General features: G+C 43.8%; 1 protein-coding gene across 3 annotated transcripts in view; it reads left to right on the top strand.

The window, feature by feature from the left end:
- RNF144B (ring finger protein 144B) overlaps positions 1–25,411 on the top strand; it is a 274,965-nt gene that overhangs the window by 98,162 nt on the left and 151,392 nt on the right. For 2 of the 3 annotated variants that reach the window (XR_004352057.1, XR_004352056.1), the window contains one exon: positions 10,665–10,844. The gene's annotated coding sequence lies outside the window, so the exon portion shown is untranslated. Of the gene's footprint in view, positions 1–7,155; positions 7,242–10,664; positions 10,845–25,411 lie in introns of those variants that run through there. The other variant, XR_004352058.1, reaches the window with a different exon arrangement.

The raw sequence follows: 25,411 nt of genomic DNA, 5'->3' as shown, positions 1-25,411 counted from the left end.
TTTATTTAGAATTCAAGCTTTTATTTTTTGGCTGCACCATGGGGCATGCTGGATCTTAGTTCCCAGACCAGGGATCAAACCTCTGCCCCCTGCATTGGGAGCGTGGAGTCTTAACTGAACCACCAGGGAAGTCCAGAATTCAAGCTTCTTGACTCTATTCAATGCTGCATTTGCTGAACTACCTTGGTTTCATATTATTTTATCATTTATTCTAAGGAAAGCTGCTTCTTTCAAAGATAATACTCTTCATTTCTGCTGTATCAGATAAGGTTCTCTGCATTGTAATAGATGGAACAGCCTTCACACAGACTTAAACAATACAGGGAATTTACCGGCTGATGAACTTGAAAAGTCCAGATGTGAAGTAGGCTCCAGACAGGCTTTACTCAGTCACTCAAAGTTACCAAGGACCCAGTTCCTCTTTGCCTCTGTTCTGCCTGCCACCTGGGTGTCTTCACTCTTAGATTCCACCCTGTGGGATATCCCTTAAGGTTGTCTTGTTTGGGGATGGTGGAGTGGGCAAAATGAACTTCTCAAACTTCTGCTTTGCTCTTCTTCTCAAACTTTTCCTTGACCGATTAAGGAAACAACATAGATAAGAATGGACTAACGTGTCCTCATTTGGTCATGGGGAGCAGAATGAAATTAGGTAAGTTAATGGAATATTTGGCGGTCTTGAGCACTGGGAACAAACCAGAGAGTAGATGCATTCTAGGGAAAAGAGCACCTTTGGAGGTGTGTAAGAGCCTAGCAGGGATGCTGAGCCCAAAACCATTTAGAGTCACTGGAGTCTAGGTAGAAGTTGGGATATAAAGGTGGATGAACAAGTAGGGAAGAACCAAATCCTGAAGCCACCTGAAGCAGTCAGCTTTTATCTCCAAGACAAATGGGGCATTGCTGAAGAATTTTGAGCAACGGAGTGATGGAATTGGACTTGAACGTTAGAAAAATTATTCTGACAGCTTTGTGGAAGGAGGTTCAGGGAGAAGCAGGAAGAAAAGCAATGAACTTAATACAACCAGCTGCATAGAGCTTAGCAACAACAGGATGGAGAAGAGAGGAAGAGGAAGAGAGCCATTTAGATAGAGTTAACCCACTAGATATGGGGAAAAGTGAAGCAGCCAGAATGACTTCTGGGCTTCTATTTCAGCAGCTGGGCCCAAGGTGGTGCCATAAACCGCGATGGATATGAATAAACATATCCCTGTGCCTTGGTTTTTGAGGATGTGTATGTGGGGGTCTGGGCTGTATTGTGTATTTTTCCAGGTATATTAACCCTAATAGAGGTGACAATCCCCAGATATTATCCTACTTGCACAAACCAGGGTGGGATCTCTGCAAACGTCTATAACTAGTTTAAAGCCTTGGTTCCTACCTCCTTTGAGAAGTGCAGAGTGCTGGCCAGATTGAAATCAGATGTAGCCACAGAGCCCCTGGGCTACTGAGCCTCTTCAAATAAGCACTGGGTGAAATCATTGTGGAGGGAAACTGACCTTTCTGTCTAATCTCCTCAGGCTGCTCTTGTTAATGGAACAAACTACTCGTCAAAGCCACCTGGCCCTGAAAGGAAAACAATGCCTTTCTTTTGCTTTTGTAAAGAGCCTGGCAGGAGGATTCACCATATGCAAATGCCTTAGGCATCCTGGTGGAGAGGGTCGGGAGGGGGGCAGTCCTGAGCCCTGTGTCCATCTGTGACTCAGCCAGGCCTCACAAAGAGCATTCTCCAAACCTGCGAGGGAAGAAAGCGAGTTGAAAGGAGCCTTGTCATTGTTCTGGCCATGGGAACATATGTCAGAAACATTGTTCCAGCCGCTGCAAAAAGCACTGCTTCCCGGGCAACATCATGCATTACACTGGTGACAGTAGCAGCTGCAAGGCCAGCCTGTGAGTGACCAGAGGAAGGGTAGATGCACGGACAGAGCTGAGTGGGCAGTCACAATTTTGCAAGACACCCTCTCCTTCAGGGTCTCGGCTTAGCCTGCCTGCAAAGACCTGAATGTTAGGAATGTGGCTGGGAGGCAAACTGAACGTGTGATTTAATCAAGTTTTGTTCTTTAGCTAGAAAATGCTTTGAGATTATGGTAAGAAGGACCCTAAATTGAAATGCAGTGTCATTCTCATTAGCAATCCAGGAAGCCTTTGAAAGCTCCAGTGTGAGTGAGCTGATTTTCAGGTAAAGCCAGTCTCTCAAGCATAGCTGAGGAGGTGGTGAATGGGCAAATGGACAGATGTGACAGAGCCTTGAAGTACAGCTATGAATGTTACAGAAGGAAGTTTTTTTGGTTTTGTCTCTAGCTTCCTTTTTTCTCTGGCCCTTCTGTTTCTTTCCTGTCTTAAAATGTTCTCTCCTGATATTATGGAGAAGAAAGAAGTCCCCAGGACTTGGTTTTAGGCACAAATGAGCAACTGAAGCGGTCCAGAGAACTCTGGTCAAGCCAGTTCAACTGCCTGCGATGAATGTGCGTGATGGGTCAGGCACTGTGTTACGAATGGAGCTCAGGGGAGGGGTGATAACAGTTGAGACACAGTCCACATGCTGAATGTGCTCACTGTCTGTGGGGGAGGATGGGCATCTTTTCAAGTCATTGTAACACACATCCCAATGTAGTAAGGGATCTGGGGAAGGTATAAACAAAGTAGCAAGCAATGCAAAGACAAGTAGAAGTATTCTGACAAGAGACCTGGGGAAGGTTTCAGGAAAGAACTGACATGGGGAGAGAGAGCCAGGGAAAGACAGCGACGGTGAGAACTGACAGTATTCTTGCTGAGGAGGAGCTAGAAGGTTCTGAGAGGAAATACAGCTGCAAAAACTCTGTTGGGATGGGTGACACAGCAGGAGGCCATCTATGATTAACTTGCTTCCCTCAAGGTATTGGAATTTGGGACAGTTAATCTTTCATAGTTAGGAAAAGTTAACACCTCACTGAGTGTTGGAAACGGGCTAAATCGGGTTGGATTCTCACTGGGGTGTTTCCATAGGAACAGATGAGGCCTCTGACCTTTCAGCGTTAAATGGCTCAGCCAGAAAAGGAGAAGAGTAGAGTTTTTCCTGGTCTGTTCTTCCCTAGTTAATATTTATTGAGAGTCCTTCCTGGGTGCTGTGGAAACCACCTGATTACGAGGAATGTGGAGTCAGTTGGAGGAGATACAGAAGTCGTTTTTATTGCTTAGAATACGAAACTGACGTTTTTCAGAGCCCCTGAAGGCACTGAAACCATTCATCTAATAAAACATTTCTCTTAGGCCTTTACTCTGTGCAAAGCCAAGACACGTAACAGTCCTTCTGGAGGTCTTGTTTCACATATTCTTTGAGAGATGTGTTTCCGAACACTTGGAGTGAATTATGCGTTCGCCTCATTTTGAGTCAGTGACTGCTTCTGGAGATGACTTGGATGGATTGTTTGGTAGCACTTTTCAGGGTCAACAGAGCCCCACCTAAGAAAAGTGGGAAAATGCAGAGGCCAGAGTCCCTACAGCACTACAGAAGGGGTGGTGTGGGGTGGGAAGTGTGGACAGGGCAGGAAGTCACATTTATTGAATATCTTTGTAGGTACTTTGTAGGCACTTTGCTAGGTACTTTGTGGGCAATATATTCATTACTTTTTGAGACTCTTGAAGGAAATAGCAGGTATCCCGATAGAATGATGAAGAAAGACTCTGAGAGGTGAAGTAACTTGCCTAAGGCCTATCTACTGGGCAATGATGCAGCCATGATTCATAGGCCAGAATCCAGGGCTTATACCACCCTGCCGGGGCTGCTCTCAGGGCAAGTGCTGCTCTATCAGAAAACAAACAATACTGTTCTTTTATTGGGCTAATACCAGGAAAAAAGAGAGGGCAAACGGTACTACCCCACCAGCAGCCTCGCTACAGCTAGGGCAAAACTTTCAAACTTTTTTTTGTTCAGCACTGTAGTAAGAAATATATTTGACAAGAAGATCCAGTGCAGTTTTACATATAAAATTTCAAAAGTTTTATGAAGCGATTCTTACATTCTGACTGCGAGGTGCTCTGTTTTCTGTTGAAGTAATCTGTTCTATTTGTTTAGTTTTTTTAAAAAAATGCTGATCCTGAATCTCCAATTTGGGGGTGGCCTGCTTAGTGAAAGCACTCATTGAGGGTAACAAATTGGAGGTTTATTTGTAACATTGGACAAAGGAATTTTGGCAAGTCTTTCCTCTTTTGCATACACCCCTCTGGCTAAAAGTACAATGTTACCCTTTTATGATTTATTTTTCCCCTAAAGGCTGTCTGGTTCTATTGTTCATAAAAGAAATAGGTAAACCATTTACCTGTCTCCAAGAACCTTTCACTCATGTGTAGGGTTACACGGCAGGGTAGATTCTGCTTCTACCTTCCTAGGGACAAAGGGCTCCAGTCAGCCCTCAATCAAGAGGGAGTTTTGAATGTGAGGAAGCTGATTACGTCTGCTTTTTAAATTATTTTCCTTGTCCAGGTCATGTAGAGAGAATTTCTCTCATGACTCCTATCTGTGAGTAAATAGAACTGTTAAAGCCTCACGCTTTTACTTTAATCATGGAAATATTGCTAGATTTGGTTGAGGGGATTGGAGAGAGATAGGTGGTATTTAATGAGGTGGATTTTACAATTCCATTCACCCTGACAGGAGGGGCTCTGATATGAGGATCATGTTTGCCAGGTTGGTGGGAAGAAACCTGTAGGAATCAATCATTCTGAAGGCACTTTGCATGCTATGAAGTGCCAGGCAAATGTGAGGAACTATTTCTATTAGTTGCGATGCTGAGTAAGAGCAGAGCTCTTTATCTTGTCTGTAAAAATGGCAGGTCTTTTCTTGTTTTGTTGTTATAAATTTATTTATTTATTTAATTTCTGGCTGCGTTGGGTCTTCGTTGCTGCACGCGGGCTTTCTCTACTTGTGGTGAGCGGGCACTACTCTTCGTTGTGGTGCGTGGGCTTCTCATTGCTTTGGCTTCTCGTGTTGAGGAGCATGAGCTCCAGGCGCGTGGGCTTCAGTAGTTGTGGCGCATGGGCTCCGTAGTTGTGGCGCACGGGCTTGGTTGTTCTGCGGCATGTGGGATCTTCCCGGACCAGGGCTCGAACCTGCAGTGGCAGGTGGATTCTTAACCACTGCGCCACCAGGGAAGCCCCGGCAGGGCTTTTCTTGACACAGGTGAGGCTTGTAGCAAATTATTGCTCTTTGCCTGACCACAAAAATTGTTACTCTTTATTTGACCAATAAATCCAAGACACACTGATTCCCTATTACATACTAAGTATCGTGCTGGACTTTGTGGAGGCTGAAACCAAATGAGATGTGGTCTCTGCACTTTAGGTGCTTAAAATTGATCTTCAGGGAGAAGAGACATTTAAGGCACAAAACAAAAACATGAAAAGTCCATGACGGTGTGTAACTCAGTGCTGAATGGCGTGCTACAGAAAAGCCAAATGGTCAGATTCGTCAGAGGAATCCAGGTCTGCCTCACGGTCTGTGAAGGAAACTCCACATTGGAAATTAGACAGAGGAATGAGGAGGCAGCAGAGGTCTGTTTATCCGGAAAACTCTACTCAGTGACCTGCAACTCCTGGGATTTATTTGACCTGATTTGTGGTGTTGATTAAACTCAGGCTTCAAGACATCCCATGCTCTGTGTCAAGCACCAAAGCCTTGGTAAAGAATTTAACTGAAGGACTGTGCCTTCTGGGTCTCGGTGTATTTGTCAGCTTGGGCTCCCATAAAAAAATACCACAGACTGGGGGGTTCAAACAATAGAAATGTATTTCTCATAGTTCTGGAGGCTGGGAAGTCCAAGATCAAGGTCCTGGCAAAGTAAGTTTCATTCTGAGGCCTTTTCTCTTGGCTTGTAAGCTGCTGTCACTCACATGACCTCTTTTTTTTTTTTTTTTTGCGGTACGTGAGCCTCTCACTGCTGCGGCCCCTCCCGTTGCGGAGCACAGGCTCCGGACGCGCAGGCTCAGCAGCCATGGCTCACGAGCCCAGCCGCTCTGCGGCATGTGGGATCTTCCCGGACCGGGGCACGAACCCGCGTCCCCTGCATCGGCAGGCAGACCCCCCAACCACTGCGCCACCGGGGAAGCCCCACATGACCTCTTTGAGAAAGTGCTAATCTCTTTTCCCTTTCTTATAAGGACATTAATCCTATCATGGGAGCCCCATCCTCGTGCACTCATCTAAACCTAAGTATCTCCCGAATACCCCACCTCCAAATAACATCACTTTGGGAGTTATGGCTTCAACATATAAATTTGCGGGGCGGGGGACACAAACATTCCGTCCACAACACTCTGTATGCTCAAGTTCTGAGATGAAAGGGAGAAAGGGAAAAGCACAACAGAACTTCCGCCTCCTCTGCCACCTTTGAGCTTTGTTGTGGCAAGAATGCATCCTAAATATTCTACTATCAGTGATGTGGTCACTTCTTTAAGGCTTCACTGATTTCAACATTTTAGTTATATCTGAAGTTGAGGCATGTTGGAAGGCTGCCAGAGTGCCATGCACCAAATTATGTGTTGAGTATTAGGGCCTCTTGAATGCATGCACTTGAGAAGTGTGTACTCTGTTAGGCAAATCATACAACTTACCCATCAGCTTCCATAATTAATCTGACATATAAATAGTAGAGAGGCCACTGCATGGTTCCTTCCCAATTGACTACCTATTCCTGACTTAGTAATAGCCAAAAGTTAAGAGTACTTTTTTCCCCCTTTGGTTCTTCCATTATTTCCAATGCCGTCTTCCTATTTGAGTCTTCTCTTCTGCTGCTTCTTCCTTCCTCAGAAAGACATAAAGTAGCCATGAATTGTTTGTCTCCTTATTTTTCTGGCTGTGGACCAAGAGGAGCCATACCTGGTCCATTCATTTAAGATAAGCAGAGGTGGGATGTAGTTAAATGTTTATAAAGAAAATTTTAAGGAACACAGAGTGTAGGGGGTTAGTACCCTCTGAGCCAGTATTAGAAGAGGCCCCTGATGTGCTGGGCAAGGCAACACTTGGTTTGTGAGGAAAGAATCCCACAGCCTCAATAATGACCCACGGCCACTGAGCTTCTGAGGTTTTCCTTCCAAGTAAAGCAGGTTCCTGGGCAAGTAGGGTGACCCTAATTTTCAACATTAATTTTTCTTATCAACATTCAGTTTCTTAATATGCTTTGCCAGGGTAACCCAGGGAGGCATGTCCATCCTTTTTGATGACCCAACCTAAGTCACATCACTCAGGATATCACAGAGGATATCTGTATGATTATATGGAGTCAAAGAAACTTGTGGATGGAGGAACTTTAGGGATTCTTAGTCTGCTTCTTGATCTCAGGTAAGGTAAGCAAGGCCCACTGGGATGGTGTCTTATGTCAGTCAGCAAAAGAGCTGACATTATATCTAGGCCTCCTGACTCCCATTCAATTCACTGTCATTTTTCACTGTGCCCAGCTTGGAAAGTTTATACTTTTGTGTGTGTGTGTGTGTGTGTGTGTGTGTGTATGTGTTTTTGAGATAAACTTCCTTGGAGGATTGCCTGGTATTTTATCAAAATGCTGGAAATTATGGGCTTCCCTGGTGGCACAGTGGTTGAGAGTCCGCCTGCCGATGCAGGAGACGCGGGTTCGAGCCCCGGTCTGGGAAGATCCCACATGCTGCAGAGCAGCTGGGCCCGTGAGCCATGGCCGCTGAGCCTGCGCATCCGGGGCCTGTGCTCCGCAGCGGGAGAGGCCACAACAGTGAGAAGCCCGTGTACCGCAAAAAAAAAAAAAAAAAAAAAAGTGCTGGAAAATTTATGTTTATAGTTTAATAGGTAAGGTTGGCACTGATTTACCTTTTTTCACATTTTTAGCAGAGCAAGTAGCAGATCTAGAGGTGATAAAGTTTAGAAAATATGCTGGGATAAAATCTCTTAAGTCAACAAAGCTAAGGCCATGTTTTGTTCAGGGCTCTGTGTTTTGTTGTTAATTCATCCTGGGGTCAGACTGAATCATTGCCTTTTTCTAGGCGGTTTTCATGGGCAGTTGTCAGAAGAGAGGCTCTGTGTTCAGGCATTGCGATATATATTGGGTAGGGGGTGGGTGGTTAGACAGATATGGTATCAGGGAGAAAGAGAGAAGAAGATGGCAGTGTAGCCAGAAAGGAAACGGCACTTGTGTCAGGAAACATACTTCTTTTCCATCATGATTTTGTTTTTGAAATATAGTTCATTTCACATCTTAAGGCTGCTTCAACTATTGCGGAGAATAAAGATTAATTAAAGGTAGACTTTATGACAGCTTGTGTGTTCACAAAACATCCCACAACAGGAAACCAGGAGACAAGTTGCCTCAACTCTGCAACTAAGAATCCAAGAGCGTCCAAAAGACCCCAGTTCCTTTATGTCATGAAGAGGTGAAGTAGATGACTTATTTAGTTCTCTTGTAGTTCCCCAATTCTAGGTCATCCCTCATGGCAAGATACCCTGTTTCTGAAATCGTCCTGATCTGGTTATGTACTCTGCCAAGCAGTGCAATAGCTACTACTGCATACAGTCCAGAATTGCCAGGTTTGCTAGTTAGTACCCTGAAGGTCGTGAGTAGGAGGCTGCCTTCCTTCGTTGCCAAAAACCGAGTAGGACGATTTTGTAATTTGGAGATAGATGGGATGTCTGGAAGGCATCTTGGCCAGAGAATTCCATCATACCCTATCTTGAAGACTTGTGATAAAACTACCCAGCTCAGTGTCTGGCACTGCACAGCTTCCCTGGGAGCGTAGATCCCCTCCTGGTAAATATTTTTGATTGCTTGAGGAAAGAGCTTAGGTTGCCTTAAATGAAATTGGCCTTGGGACCTTCTCTAATGGTTCAGCGCTCAAGCACTTCACATTTGGCCCACCAATTAGCCTTTTCTGGCTGCTCCTTGAAATTGCCTAATTCTCTCAAGATGTCTCCACATGTTTTGGAGTTGTCTCTTCCTATGGACTCTCCAAAACTTGCCTGTCATGTCCCTTGTTTCCTAAGGTTCTAACCAGTCTTCCACATGACAGCCAATGATTGCCTGCCACATATATATATACACACTCACACATATATACATATACATACATATATATGCATATAGATACCTGTATATATATGCATATACACACACACATATATACTCATACACATATACACACATACATACACATATATGCATATATATACCCATATATATGTGTATATATATACACACACACACCTATATAAATTACATATATAAATATATACATAAGAAAGTGGTGAGGGAAGGGATCACAGTCTACAAACTCAGTCTGTGACAGATCGAAGAAAAACAGTAACTTCAAAGCTTCTGCCAGGTGTTAAAGGTAATGAATTTTTTGTTTAGGAAAATACTGGATGGATCATTTCGGTTAAAATAAAAAGAAAAATTAAGTGAATGTGAGCTTGCTTGGGTGGTAGCTTGGTAGAAAAATGGTGAGGACCCCTGGGACTGAGAGAAGACAAAGGATGATAGAAAAGTCTGGTTGAATATGGTAACATAATAGTTGTTGTTGGCTAAGGGAAAAAAAACAGCCAGCAGGAATCCCCTGTGACAGGATGGAGAAGCTTCAAGAAGAGTAATGCCTAATACCCGGGGATAAGTTTTTCTCTAGCATTGGTAGTGTTCTTCTATTAAACCTAAGCTTTTAGTAAAGGCTTGTTCCATGAAGTAGTAATGATACAGTTGCTTTGGGTGTTGAAAGGAGGTAGGAAGGTGGTGGCCAAAGGTGAGGGGATAGAATGAGGAAAAAGGTCAGCATTTGCAGAAAGCAAGATGGTAAGTAGGACTGAGAAACCAGCAACAGCAGGAAGTTGGAGTGATATGAACCAAGAGAACATGGTTCCTAGACTCCTTAAAAATATCAGGGAGATGATTGGATTTCTCAGCATATGTTAGATGGTAGCTCTAGTCATTTTATTTGAGTATTGATGAAAAGGGTGACCCCTGAAGAGCCGGTAAACTTGGGGACATTTGAATTATAGACCTGGGACATGTACATGCACAAAATGTACAAAATGATCTGGCATTGGTTGACATTGTATACTCCCGTGCCAACTAAGTTTGCGGTTGCATATTAACGTCCAACAAGGAGCTCTAAAAAACTGCTTTGCTCTGTCCATCGCCAGATAGTCTACTTCAAATGCTCAGCGTTGTGAAGCCCAGGCACTGATATTTTTAAAAAGATCCTTAGTTGATTCCTAATATGCAGGTAGGGTTGAGAGTAATAGATCAAATGGCTCTTTTAGGATAGGTAGTATCCAAATAATTTTTGCTCACTTCTACTCCAATTTTAATTATAGAGATAAAAAGTGATCTGCAGGGGGTATTATCAGCAACAATAATTCTTAAAATGGGTTTATATCAATAAAACATGGAATTTTATATCTCGAACTGCACCATATTTAATTGTACAGTTACTAAGCAATATCTGTTTGGTGCAGGACGACATGGATGTCATTCAACCTGGATTCTAGTTATGACTCAAACCAACATACTGTATTTGAAGTTTAATCTCCTTATCTGTGAAATACGGCTCCTAATAACATCTGTCCAATCTACCTCATGAGTTAGGAATGAAACAATACCGTAATAGGTGTAAAAGTTTTTGATAAAGGTAGAAACTTTTACAGAAGTATAGTGTATTGTTATTTTTCTTTTCCTTTGTAGTCCCATTTAGCCACACACTTGAAGGATTACGAGTCAATTTCGGATCAGTGGGAGGCGGAACCCGCGGGGGCGGAACCCGGAGACGGTACGGTCATTTTATGTAAGGGACTTGTGCGTCCACGAGTTCGTATTCGTGTGTGTCCTGGAGCCAGTCCCCAGAGGATACCGAGAGCCGACGCTGTAAGTATATATGTACACATATACACAGAAATGTATATAAATATATGTATACCGGTGTACACGGGTACATATATGTCTATCCGGTGTCTATATGGGCCTTTGGAAGCAAGGCTATGCCAAGTCAGCGGTAGGCCATGCAGAAAGAAACCGCTAAAGCACAGTTGTCCCAGGACAGCAGCGACCACAACCTCACCTTTGTGCTGACAAGGCTTCTGGATATGATCTTAATTGAATAAGCTTCGGGCCTGCTTCTTTTTCCGCCTTTGGATGCCTTGTGTGGAAGTTATCTCTAGGTATGCAGTGTAACTGGGGAGGGTAGTGTGGGCACTGGGGTGCCCTAGAGAGCTGGGGCCACTTGCCCAGCTCTCAGATGAAAGCATTTCACATGCATGTGGAAAAGAGTTTTAAGAGGGGCCACTGACAGGACTGCACTCTCAGAAATGGGTGGCCCTTCTCAGTAACTTTTTCCAGTTCTCCTATTCCCCTTTACCACCTCCTCCTCCATGGTGAAGCACTCAGGGCTGAAAGGTGCTTCCTTCCTGGTTTAGGGCAGAGAATCTCTTCCCAGGTCTTGGGCTCTCCCCAGAGGGGAAGGAGTGCCAGCTCTTACAAAGGCTTTATTGTGTGGTGTCAGGAGGGGCTGGCCCAGGACGGGCAAGGCAGCTCTGTTGTGGGCCAAAGAAGAAGCCCTAGTAGGGATGGTCTAATGGGAGGAAAGGATGTTGGTGCGTGTATGGTTAAATCATAGTAGGGGATTTCAGTGAAAACCCAAAAATTATGTGGTGGTTCCCCTTCTTTCACAGCAGCCTAGAATGCTCTTTTACGTGAGCTGTCCTCAGGGAGGATTAAGAAATCTGGAAACAAGAACATGGTTTTTTTTTTTTTTTTTTTTGCTGTGTGGGGGCCTCTCACTGTTGTGGCCTCTCCCGTTGTGGAGCACAGGCTCCGGACGCTCAGGCTCAGGGGCCATGGCTCACGAGCCCAGCCGCTCCGTGTCATGTGGGATCTTTCCGGACCGGGGCACGAACCCGTGTCCCCTGCATCGGCAGGCGGACTCGCAACCACTGCGCCACCAGGGAAGCCCAAGAACATGGTTTTACTGCCCCAATTTTTTGCTTTCTTGGGCTCTTCTTTCTTCCCCTATCTCATGGTTTTTCAAGGTTGAATCTGGATGTGGAAACGGTACTCTGGGTCCTGTTCTGCTCAGGGTGGGATTTGTCTGAAGTATTTAAGGTCCCCTTAAATCAGGGGCTATCTCGGGGCCTGAGATAGTGCAGTACTTCTGTCTTCCATCTCCTTCCCCCAGCCCCAGTGAAAGTGAGGGTACCAGTGCTGGCTGTAGGTATGATTTGCCTTTGGTCCCTGGGAAGTCTGTGGGCCTGGAGGTGTAGGTGTGGGGCCTTAGGGCATTTCCATGGCAGTGTCATTCTGGTCTTCAGGTTCTTCTTCTGTAGTTTTCAGAACAGTCCTTGGGTTGCTGGGAGCCAGGGGTCTGTATTTGGGTCTGAATCCTGCTGCCAGTTAGTCCTGTGACCTCAGGTAATTTACTGCATCTCATTTTCCTCCCGTTACCTGTTGGATGGGAACACTTTGTCAATTATAAATTAGTATAAAGAGCTATAATTCTGGTACTTACATGGTGGCTAGCTTGATTTTTGTTAAGCATGTATGTATAGGGAGGGAGGAGAACGTCATCATTGAGTTTAGGGTCAGAAAGAAAGATCCTGTAAACTTAAAACCGTGGTTGCTGAGGGGCATAGAGGAAAGGAAAGCACAGTAGGTGCATTTCAGAGTGTGGTCAGTTGCATAGACCAGAGAGAAAAAGTTGGGGGTGGGGGAGCAGAAGGAGAGAAAGCTGGCTGGGCTTTCTGTTAAAAGCTATGAGAGATGACTTTTTTGGTGCAAAGAGATAACAAAATCTCTCCACAGTGCCTCACATTCAACCATTAGAGATTTATTCCTTTGGATGAAACACTGTCTTTTTGGTTACTATTCTCATTTAAAATATTGATGTTTCTAGGGGTAACATATGAATCTATATATACCTTTTTCTGTTCATTTCCCAACCTGACAGGGACAGCCTGGGTAAAAGTGATGGTACAGGATTAACTGTGAAGGATAAGTTAAATCAGTCTATGGATGAAGAGGAAAACTTTAGAGATTTCTTTTCACTTACTTCACCATTTTGCTTAGAACTCAGCTTCACGTGGAGTTTGCTGAGAGGATAGGGAATGAGTGTGCCGAGGCTTCTGCCTGATACTGGAATTGAGTCGGGGTGATACTTTAACCAGAGAGTGGAGAAAACAAATCCCTGGTGTCTAGATACTGAATAACACTTCTCTTCCCTCACTGTATGCTGTTGAGTATGTTGGCCAAGCTCAATGGAAACACTGCTTACCCAGGCAGAAGCACCTCACGCCTTCTGCAGAGAAACTGCTTTTCCCTTCACAGCCTGTGTTGCCTCAAGACAAGCTCTGATCTCAGGGGGAAATGTGTGCTAATGGCAATTAATAACCCGTCACAGTTCACAAAAGCCTTTCAAATCCATTATGGCATTTTGTTCTCACACATTCCTCTCGGGGAGGTAGATGAGATTCTGGATCTAATTAGTATATGAGAAAATGAGAACTCTGAGTTGCTGGGAAACTCATGAAGTTGTGTTGAAGCCACATTGCTGGCCCCTAGCAGTCGAATCAGTGTTGACGATGATAATGGTAGGTGCTTCTTCTGTTAGAATGTCAATTTATTTTTGTTTCTTTAGCTCCTCTCTGATGAAAATGATACCTGCAATGGCAAATTTGAGGCACCATATGCTGAGACCCCTTGATGAGAAAGGAGACATTGAAAGCCAAGCATGCTTGTGTAGTTACTCTGATGCAGCAGTTTTCTGGTGCCATCTAGTGCTTCACAGTAGGAATGGCAGATGAATGGCTCAGTCATAAAAGGACACAGGTTGCAGCAAACTGAGTCTTTAAGGTGACCGAGTTGAATTTTTCTTAAACTGGGTATGTAAGTCATTGTATTTATTTTCAGAGGTTTGAGAAAATTGTTTTCTTTAAAAGTTGTCTTCTCCCACAGATACTTTAGGATTGGGAGGAAAGACCTGATGAACAAATTCATAGCATGTTATATTATTCATTTTACCCACGGGTAGTTGCATATTAAGAGGGCTACAGAGAAAGAACAATAATTGACCCTAAAGAAGGGATCTCTTTAATTGACTCTGAGTCCTTTGAGGTAGGGACTAAGTTGGTTATCTTCATACCACTAGCCTAGCAAACACTGGCCACATAGTAGGTACCAGTGAATATGCGTTCTGTCTCTCACTGATGGTATGATTTCACCCCAGTGGCATCTGGATGAGGAAGATGTACACCCTGCTGGCCGGTGGTCTTCTCAGATCGTGAGTGAGTTATGGGATTCTTCGCTTATTTTCACAGAGGCAGGTAGCCTGAGAATGGGAGGCATGTATCTTTGAGACCAATACCAACCTGGTCCTTTTCTAGAAGCAGGGCTGAATATTTTAAAGGATAGTTAAGGAATATGAAAATATAAGAGCATTTAAGGCATAAAACAGAGAGAATGTTAAAAATCCATTTATAGGCCCCATCCTTAAAACTGGAATTAGGATTAGAGTCAGGGACCCTAGCTGAACGATAGAACAGGCATGGGCCTTAATTTTAGAATGGTTTCCCCTGAGGCAGAGCTTTCTGAGACACAACTCTTGCCTTTAAGGGTGAGCTTCAGAAAAAAGATACTTGGAAACAAATATGGTTGACCCTTGAACACTGGTTTGAACTGCGCAGGTCCACTTTTACTCAAGAGTTTTTCGATCGTAAATAGTATAATACTGCAGGGCCCGAGGTTGGTTTAATCTGTGGATGTGGAACCATGGATACAGAGGAACTTAGTGTACAGAGGGCCAAATATAAGTTATACTCGCGTTTTCTACTGTGTGGAGGGTCGGTGCCTCTAACCTTGCATGTTCAGGGAGGGTCAACTGTAGTTTGCTCTTTAGACATTTTAATTCTTGCTCTTGGTGACCCTATGCATAGGGCATCACTAAACATCCCTAGCCCTAGGTTTCACCTGGCTACTTATTGTTGGGCTATGGTGAGGGCATGTAGCCGTGTCTGCTAATGTTCAATCTAACATCCACATGGAAAGGTACATGCTTTGAGCCTTTCTTTTAGGAACTGGGAGTCAATCTAAGGAGGCAGAGTCTACAGGCCTAAAATAAGTGTGATGATACCCTTCATTTCTATTTCACTTTTACATTTGCTTTTAGCAACAGCTGTGTGCATGAAAATGTGTGCGGGTCAAACATGGGACTAAGTAAAGGAAACTGGTTAGTTCTTTTGAAAAACAAAGAATCTTTTTGAAAAGTAAATAATCACACAATTCAACTTGATAATCTATGTGTTGGCCAAGATATGTTCATTAAGGGTCTCTCTTGTTAAATACATGTTCCATGTTTAAGCGATTACAGAAATTCACTTAATCTTTGAACAAGAAATGGATTGGCTTGTAGATATTTATTGAGGCAAAAAGGCATATGTCCCTTTATTACAAAAATTATAAATCATGAATAGATTTTCAGATCAACCCTCCAAAAGCTATTAAACCCATGAGATAGGTTAAATAATGCAATTTGTAACTGAAGCAAGTAAAAAGAATACAGCTAGAATAGTCAAAACTATGAAGGAGATGCCAGATTCAGTAGAAATACATTTTTAGTTATCAAGATTGTTTCAGTAAACGTAGTGTTAGAGAAACATGAAGAAGAAAAATACCTTTGTATTGAGATGTTGGTGGCACCGATTCTTGTGTCTAAGTTAGTCTAAAAATGGGTAGCCTTCTTGCGTTTGTTCAAAGTTGGCCATTTTTCCCCTCAGAATTGAAACAGAGTAAGAAGAGGAGAGATTTCTTTTCTGGACTTAGCACATAAGATCTAGAAAATAAAGATGGAAGAAGAGAATTAAAAAAAAAAAAGTGTGGGTGTGAAAAAGAGGTATCTTGAAGTTAGCAAGTGGCCTGTAAGTAGAGAAGTTAAGAAAATCAACTCACGAGAGTTTGTACAACCTCTTGATTTCCAAAGGAAGTGAATCTATGTCTGCTAGTTTCCATGTTGGCTGACAGTTATGTACGTTAAAAGGAAAATAGTATTTTGCATGTTTAATGACTTTTGAAGATCATTTGCAAAGTTTTTTTTTTTTTTTTTCACATAGCAACATGATACAGTGGTTTGGGAAAGAAATTTCAATTCAGGAATTTTCTTTAAAATCAAAGTCTAACCCCCCTCCCTAATCCCCGTTAGCATTGATGTTTTGATTCCTATACCAGTAAAGAGCCTAGCTTGGGCTTTTCAGGGTGACATCCCGTCCAAAATCTCATGGCAAGCAAGCTTTTCACAAGTATCCAGTTGCCTTTCTGTCTCTCTATGTGTCAGACAGGCAGGCAGCTGTGAGTCATCAAATACACATTGGGGTCATTTGGGAGATAGTCTTCATGAAAATAAAAAATGGGTTTGAGTATTTATTGATTTTTTTCTCTTCAGTGTGGAATGAGAAAGCTCCCTCAAGTAAAGCAGTGGGTCCTTAAAGTGTGGTTCAGGACTAGCACCGTCTAAGTGATGCACTTGGGAACTTGTCAGAAATGCAGTTCTCAGGCTTGATCCCAGACCTACTGAATCAGAAACTATGTGTGTAGGACCGCAGGTGATTGTGATCCACACTCAAGTTTAAGAACTTCCGAGTAAGTTCTGCGTGGATGAGGTGGGGAGAACTAAGGGAAGTAGGTTAGGGAGTGAAACCAGTTCAGGCCAACTCCTTCCAAAATACAGTCATTGTTCTATGGCTGAAAGAAGTTTGAAAGGAACATTAAAGGTGGTCTCCTGCAGGGTTAGGAAATCAACCAAACACAGCTCGAGGGAGAGTGGAAAGGGATGGGGGGAGTACTACTGATTTTCTCTTGGGGTTGAAGCTGAAAGGTTAATCAGGTCTACAATCCCTTATTCAAATTTCTAACTCACAAAGCTCTGAAAACCAAGAGTTTTAATGTAAGTTTGGCACCAAAATTCATTGGTGGCAAAACCTGTCTGGAATTCATATGAGATTATTTATGATCATTATATTTATCCCACTTAGAGTGAATATTTGTGTTTTGTTTTGATAATATTTGATAAAATATTAATACATTTGATTATGGGGTAAGGCCCCATATTCTACTGGAGGTCTTAGTAATTCATTATATTTGCTTTCTAAATTCTGAAAAATTCTCAATTCTGAAGTATATCTGCCTCAAAGATTTCAGAAAAGGGATTGTGGATCTGGATAGGTTTAAGAGTCTCTGGTCATTTCTCAGAGCCAGCCAACTGAACCAACTCCTTTTTCTCCCTTCCTCCTGTCTCCTCTAATGACCCAACTGTCTGAAGTAAAGGGGTCCTCCACACCAAGGATGGAAAGATCCAAGCCAAGCCCCAAGGATAGATCTGCTGGGGAGGCCGTGGGTCTAAGAGCCACTGTTGGAGCCAAGAGACCCACCCTTTCTGTCCGGTGCTACCCAGACTGGAAATTCCTTGAGAGTGGGCCCATAGCTTGCACATCTTTGAGCCCCAGTACCTTGCACAGAGCGTGATGTGCTAAATGAGTGGGAGAGGCCTTGTGATGAAGAGGTATAATCCAGGAAGATGGAAGCAGCTCCCGTTGCTAGAGTTGAGGCCGTTCTGCTTTGCCCTCATCTTCCTAGGCCACACAGCTGTCAGAGCAAAGACTAACTGGTAGCAAATGCAGAGGTTATTCCCTCCCCCACCCCTGTGTCCCCCTTTTTAAAAATTAGCTAATTAGGAGCTAATTGGCTAATTAGCTCCATATTTTATTCATATTTTGTTAATTTCTGCATAATGTCCTTTTTCTGTTCCTGGATCTCATCTAGGCTACCACATTTACATTATTTAGTCATCATGTTTCCTTAGGTTCCTCTTCCTGTGACAGCAGAGAGGTGAAGTGCCATTCTCATCACATCCATATCAGGGATTCGTTCCTTTTGACGGGGCTCTCCTAGGCGGCTGTGGTTGTTGATTGCTTACTGATGCCTCATTCTCTTTATATTGGGATCTCAGGTAACTCTCCAGGGTTATGCTCACTTCCACAGAATTCAGAGTTGAGTTCTAGCTGGCTCAGCTGTGCTGACCTAACCAAGTATTTCCAGTGGAAAAACCCAACTTAAAAAAGGAATTTCTTAATTCATTTTTACAAAACCCCAAATTTTGGTTTTAGGCATTCCAGGATCCAGGAACTCAAACACAGTCATTAAGAATCTGTCTCTCATATATTGGCTTTGTTCGCTTTGGGTTGGCTTCATTTTTAGGCTGGCTCTCTCCAAAATTTAGAAAAGAGGATTCCTAGAAATTCAGAATCTTTATATTATCCTTAGAGCTAGGATTTTCAGGAGAAAGGGCATGCTTTCATGAAAGTCCAGCAAAAGCACTTAGGGGAGGAGATTCTTGTCTCAGTTTAGGTGGATGCTTGTTTCAAAACCTGCAGCAGGCTCTGCACTGCTCTGATTGGCCAGGCTCAAGTCATGTGCCCATTTCCAGAGCTTGAGGGATGGGGCCAGCCCCATCTAAACCACATGGGCTGCAAAGCAAAGAAGGGAAAGAAAGGTTGAATGAGTTTTCTAAGCTTGTTTGTTAAAATGGAAATAGTAATATGTACAGGAGATGTTCTGAGAGCAGGAAGAGAAAATTGGTATCCTAACTAACATTTATTTGATGCTTACCATGGCATGCCAGGTGCTTTTCTAAGCATTTTACATATACCAACTCATCTAATCTTCTGAGCCACCCTAGGAAGTAGAAATCATTATTACCTTAATTTTACAGACAAGGGAACGCAGGCACAGTCATACTACTGGCAAATGGTGGAGACAGGATTTATGCAGGCGCTCTGACCCAACATGTTCTTAACAATCTCAGGATGCTGCCTACTGGGAAAACATTTGGCACAGGTAGTGCTGTGGTGCGTCGTGGAGACTTCCCTCCAGGACCGTGGTGTTAATTCACTCATCTCTGCACTTGTTGGGAGTGTTGGTTGCTGTGGGATTGAAGTCCCTCACCTTCAGTTGCCCTCTGCAGAGGGGAGCAGCCTAGCCAGAGTTCACTTTGTCCTTAGGGACAGCCTGTATCCAGTGACTGGTTGATGCAAAAGTTCAAACGCCTGTCGGCCTGGCCTCTGTAGGGCCATCCCAGCTCTAGAGCTCCCTATAAGACTAGTCAATATGTCCTTCTGCCCAGTGCTGCTTCCCTCACTGTCTTACAGGGTTGTCCCTGGAGCATTCCCCATAAACTCCTTTCTGCACACAAATCTCAGTCTCAGAGTATATAACCCAGGGAACAAACTGAAGACAGCTAGTTGTTATTCTTCACTTTGTGTCTTCCACAGAGTCTAGCATAATGAAATCTTTGTCTAAGATACTCCAAGATGAATGAATGAATGAAGATATGTAGACAATACTTTGGGGATATACTATTGACCCCACCCTTCTCTGATATGAGGACCCAAAAGTACATGAAATAAAGTCTCTGCTTATAGGTCACTCTGTTAGGAAAGCCTTTCCTTACCATCTAATATAAAATTCCATCTTCCTCCCTATACTCTGTCACTCTCAGTCTCTCTTACTCTGCTTTACTTTATCATAACACTTATCACCAAAGCTTTCTCTCTTTCTCTCTGCATCTATCCATCTATTTGATGGATATATCAGAAAGATAGATATAGATATCTTTTATAGAAGATGTCTGTAGATAGATATGTCTATAGATAGATATTTATAGTAAATATATATAGATAATAGATATATTTAGATATCTCTGACTATATATTTCACACACACACACACACACACACACACACACACACACACACACTTCTCCTGCCCCCAACAGTATACAAGCTCCAAGAGAGAAAGGATTTCTGTTTTGTTCACTGGTTTATCCTCAGTGCCTGTGTCAGTCTCATTAAATGACTGCTGATGTGTAAAAGATAAAACAGATTAAATAAAGAGAGGGGGCAAAAAAGGCAGCTAGCAGAAAGAATAGAGTGATGGCACAGAGAACAACCACAGAGACAACCCTACTGAGCACATGTGCCATACCAGGGGGCTCAGATGACAGCTGTGCCGTGCACAGTGTACTGCTGCCCCTCCCTGGCAAGGGCTTGCACCCTGATCTTGACTCCTAGACCCCTTTCCAATAGGCAATCTTGAGTTTGCTAGTTACAAAGTATGAGATCCTTTCACACTAAAATTTTTTATCTGAAAATGGCAATTCTGTGCTTCTTATCTGATAGGGACTAAATGTGATACCTTACATGAAGCACAGAGTGTATGTTTAATAAACGCTACCTCTTGTGGTTGTGATATTTGTGGCATACTAGGAGAAATAAGGTCTGTCAGGAGGTTTATAGAAAGGATTTATGCTCTGGACTGGGGATTGGACAAGATGATGGCTCAGCCTCTTATTAATTCTAAGTCTGTGGCCCTGGGTGACAATCTGAGTGGAGGCTAACCTTTTTCTAACCAGAGCAAAGCTCACTCTTTCTTCTGATCTTAGTAGGGCATATTTCCTTAGAAACATATATAGGTAGTTTTGCAACACAGCACAGTGCACTGGTTCAGTATGAACTCTGGAGCTAGATCACTCGGGTTCAATTTTTTGGCCCTACAACACGCTAGCTGTGATTTTGGACAGTTATGTAACCACCCTCTGTCTTAAATCCTTCATCTGTAAAATGGAGATAATATAAAAGGGGCTAGGTCTGCTGCGCTCAGGTTTTCTTAGATACCTGTTTGGGCAAGCATATGGCCTGGTCATGTCACAATTGTCATGTGACTGCCCATCTGTTACTATAATGTCTCGGATAAGAAAGCAAGATGGTGCCAATGGAGTTGTAACTAAGTACACTTAGAACTGGATGGTAGAGCCAGCTGATGTGGCTAACTAATGTTAGTTTTTGCAGCCATATAAAACAGTTGTTCAGAATTTCATAGTGATAGGTCTTCATGCAACCTGACAGGATCTCTCGCTGGACAAGTAGAATACCATTGTCACCAGCCTGAGCCCATCTGCTATCAGAAACTGAGGAGACCTGAGAATTCTCCCTCCGCTAGGATCACCCCACCTTGATGTTCACTCTTTTTTTTTTCTTTTTTTTTGCGGTACGCGGGCCTCTCCCTGTTGTGGCCTCTCCCGTCGCGGAGCACAGGCTCCGGACGCGCAGGCTCAGCGGCCATGGCTCACGGGCCCAGCCGCTCTGTGGCATGTGGGATCTTCCCGGACCGGGACACGAACCCGTGTCCCCTGCATCGGCAGGTGGACTCTCAACCACTGCGCCACCAGGGAAGCCCGATGTTCACTCTTAACATTTGCTGAAAATGTATTCTTTGAGCTTTGTAGTAAACTGGGTCTTTAAGATTGAAGTCTCAGGATACTCTGTTCTGCCAGGCCTCCAACCCGTTCCTTTGTAGTTCCACCTTAGTCCTAGGCAGTCCTGGAGTAAACATTTCTTGTTTCTCTGACCACCTTTTGCTCACCCTCCTGAAAGGAAGATAAATAGCTAATTGGGGAGTGTAAATCTAGGGTCATGTACAACACAGTGGGTAGTTAATATGCCTCCAAAGTGAGAATCTGACTTTACTCTTTTTCTGCTTGTCTTATAATTCTGCAAGAAGGGCAGAAGGGATTAGCACTGCCTTTCCCCATGAGGTAAGCAGACTGAACAGGACCTGTTTCAGCAGATTCGCTGTTGGGCCCAGCTTCGTCGCCAGTACCTGACAGGATGTATGAGGGTGATCTTGCATTTCAAGGAGAAGATTGCATTTCAGAAAGGAAGTCCAGTCTTGGCCTTAGAGATCTGCCTTTATTTTGTGTTTTTAAAGATTAACTATCAGCCATTAATGAAGCTGATACTCTGATTGCCATTTGGTCTAGTGAACTTTGTGAATATTCTGGTAGATTAGAGTTGTGAGGCGTGGGAGTGAGGTAGGAGGGGATATTGATTTCCTAGCAGTGTGAGGTGCAGAATTTTTTTCCCATTTTGGAAGACACAAGACAAACTCAGGATGGTGAAACTATTTGTTGAGAGGCAAGGCTAACTTTTAACGTGGATGTTTCTTTGAAGGACAAAAGAATTCTGCGTCTTCAAAATTCCAATTGGCCTTGTTACCTTGAGGCCAGTGATGTTGCTCTCACCTCTCCCACATATGTCTGGATAGGGATGTTAGCTCGGAACACACAGATATAAATGACAGGACTCTCTGGAGCCAAGAGGCTGTGACTTGATCCCAGCCCCCTTCTGTGCTTCAGGATCTGAAACTCTATGTGTCGGGGCATGCGGAAGTGGGAAGCACACATTTCCCTTTCTGTAAGGTGTCTCTTTTCCCCTTGATATGTCTGTGGCGTCTCGTGGAGCCAGAACTCTCTTCAAAGGCAAATTGATACAGAGCCATTAAGTGTGTGCTGTGTCTGCAGGCAACATTTGGGTAGTGAACGTATTTAAAAAAAAAAAAAAAAAAGCAGTGATGTCTCCAAAGGGTGATATTCCAAGAGGTTAACAAAGATCTCTCATGCATCACAGAGCTGTGGAGCAGCAGTACACTGCTGCTTGCTTTTAGCGCCTGCCTGTCATGGCTGTCAAGGTCACACTGTCCTTGCCATCCCTCAGTGCGCATCAAAAAGGCACACAGGGCTTCCCTGGTGGCGCAGTGGTTGAGAGTCCGCCTGCTGATGCAGGGGGCACGGGTTCGTGCCCCGGTCCAGGAAGACCCCACATGCCGCGGAGCGGCTGGGCCCGTGAGCCATGGCCGCTGAGCCTGCGCATCCGGAGCCTGTGCTCCGCAACGGGAGAGGCCACAACAGGGAGAGGCCCGCGTACCGCAACAAAACAAAACAAAACAAAACAAAACAAAAAAAAAGGTACACAGATAACAAAGACTGCAGCTGCTTGATTAACGCCTCCCGTACCCTGGACTTTTTGGCTAAACTGCAAGAGGCTGCTTTGATTTTTTCTGGTGCACAGAATAACCTCCATTCCCTGCTTACTAGGAGAAGGCAAGGATTTGTGGTAGATGATATCAAAACTGAATTGAGAGCATTATTACAGAAAATGAATTATTCTCTAAGCTCTCCTTCATTCCCTTTTCTCTGGACTAGCATGGTTTCTTCTGAAATCTTTCTGTAGAGCCATGTCAATGTTCATGCACAAATTTCCTCTTGGTATTCAACTCTCATCAAGCATTTGATACTTAACAGGGTTTATAGTATTTATAAGATTTTTTTGTGTGTGTGTGTGTGGTACGCGGGCCTCTCACTGCCGTGGCCTCTCCCGCTGCGGAGCACAAGCTCCGGATGCGCAGGCCCAGCGGCCACGGCCCATGGGAGCAGCCGCTCCACGGCACGTGGGATCCTCTCGGAACAGGGCACAAACCCGCGCCCCCTGCATCGGCAGGCGGACTCCCAACCACTGCGCCACCAGGGAAGCCCTATAAGATCTTTTAAATTAGTCTTTTCATTAAACATTTATTTTTAAAATAATTTTTATTATGAAAGGATTATATGATCACTATAGAAACCTTGGAACATAACTAAAATATGAGAAAGAAAATAAAAGCATCGAGAGTCCCAACATCCATAGATACCTGTGAGAGGGAGTGAAAATTAGGATCTAAATAACTGGGGAGATATACCACGTTCATAAGAAAATTGGGCTCTCTCTTTGGTTTATTTTCTTCCTTTAGCATTTTGCTTAGAAAGTCATTCTAGGTCTTATTATAAATTCACATGTATTTCTGCTAGGTTTACTGAGTATAGTTTTTACACTTAGCATTTTAATCCATCCAAAATATGTATTGTTGTACATTGTGAGGTAGTGATTTATCTTCCTCCTAAAATAGTTAACTTGCTATTTTTAGCACCATTTATTAAATAATACTTTCTCTTATCCTATGATTAGTAATGCCACCTTTACCATATACTAAATTCTTTTTAAATAGATATGTATGAGATTCCATTTTTAGAGTATTTGGTTCCACTGTCTATTCTTAACGTGTGTACCACATTACGTTATTGTAGTGTCGTCATGTTTTATTATCTGGTAGTACAAGTTCACTTAATTACTGCGAGAATCACAAAACTAGTGTTAGTAGCTGCTGAAGTTCTGGCTGACTCATGGGATTGAATGGTTTTGTGATGTCATCTCAAGATATTAATGTTAAATAGTTTACTTTTTTCAAAATGAACTTTTTTTCATCTGACTATAATGTATCACAAGTTGGTTGTAAAAATTTGGGTGCTTCAGGCAAACACAAAGGAGAAAATAAAAATCACCCCAATTCTATCACCAGCGAGAGCCATTTAAAGTATTCGAATCACAGCTATTTAGCTATTAAAACAATCACATTTAGGTGACTCACTCCTGTTCATTTTTTAAAAAATAAATTTATTAACTTTTGGCTGCGTTGGGTCTTCGTTGCTGTGCACCGGCTTCCTCTAGTTGCGGCGAACAGGGGCTACACTTCGTTGCGGTGTGCGGGGTTCTCATTGCAGTGGCTTTTCTTGTTGTGGAGCACGGGCTCTAGGTGCATGGGCTTCAGTAGTTGTGCACGGGCTCAGTTGTTCCGCAGCATGTGGGATCTTTCCGGACAACGGATTGAACCTGTGTGCCCTGCATTGGCAGGCAGATTTTTTTTTTTTTTTTTTTTTTTTCGGTATGTGGGCCTCTCACTGTTGTGGCCTCTCCCATTGCAGAGCACAGGCTCCGGACGCACAGGCTCAGCGGCCATAGCTCACGTGCCCAGCCACTCCGCGGCATGTGGGATCTTCCCAGACCGGGGCACGAACCCGCGTCTCCCGCATCGGCAGGCGAACTCCCAACCACTGCGCCACCAGGGAAGCCCTGGCAGGCAGATTTTTAACCACTGTGCCACCACGGAAGTCCCACGCCTGTTCTTTCATTTTTTTTTTTTTTTTTTTTCTTTTTGCGGTACGCAGGCTCTCACTGTTGCGGCCTCTCCCCTTGCGGAGCACAGGCTCCGGACGCGCAGGCTCAGCGGCCATGGCGCACGGGCCCAGCCGCTCCGCGGCATGTGGGATCTTCCCGGACCGGGGCACGAACCCGTGTCCCCTGCATCAGCAGGTGGACTCTCAACCACTATGCCACCAGGGAAGCCCCATGCCTGTTCATTTTTAAACTTCACATTCTGTTCAAGCTCCCCTCCATTATCATCCAGCCCCAATCCCGATCCCCCAACCTCAACCTTCTCCCACCAGTCTAGACTCTTCCTTCTCACTCACCTTCCTCTCCTTCCTGGCACTCATGGTAGGCTGGGAATCCTCTATTTAAGGACTTTTTTCCTGGTAGCACAGGCCCTTCCTTTGGCTTGGGGGTGGGTGGAACATACCCTTTCCTTTTTTTTTTTTTTTTTTTTAAATGGAGGAAGTAGTTTTTTTTTTTTAAACCAAATATTGAATTCTCTCAAAAGGTGATCTCCAGCTCCCTTGCAGTCTTCCTATT

The sequence above is a fragment of the Phocoena sinus genome, chromosome 11 (assembly GCF_008692025.1).
Source record: "Phocoena sinus isolate mPhoSin1 chromosome 11, mPhoSin1.pri, whole genome shotgun sequence".
Taxonomy (NCBI): Eukaryota; Metazoa; Chordata; class Mammalia; order Artiodactyla; family Phocoenidae; genus Phocoena; species Phocoena sinus.
The sequence above is the reverse complement of the archived record's forward strand: the minus strand, read 5'-3'. Positions and strand labels throughout refer to the sequence as shown.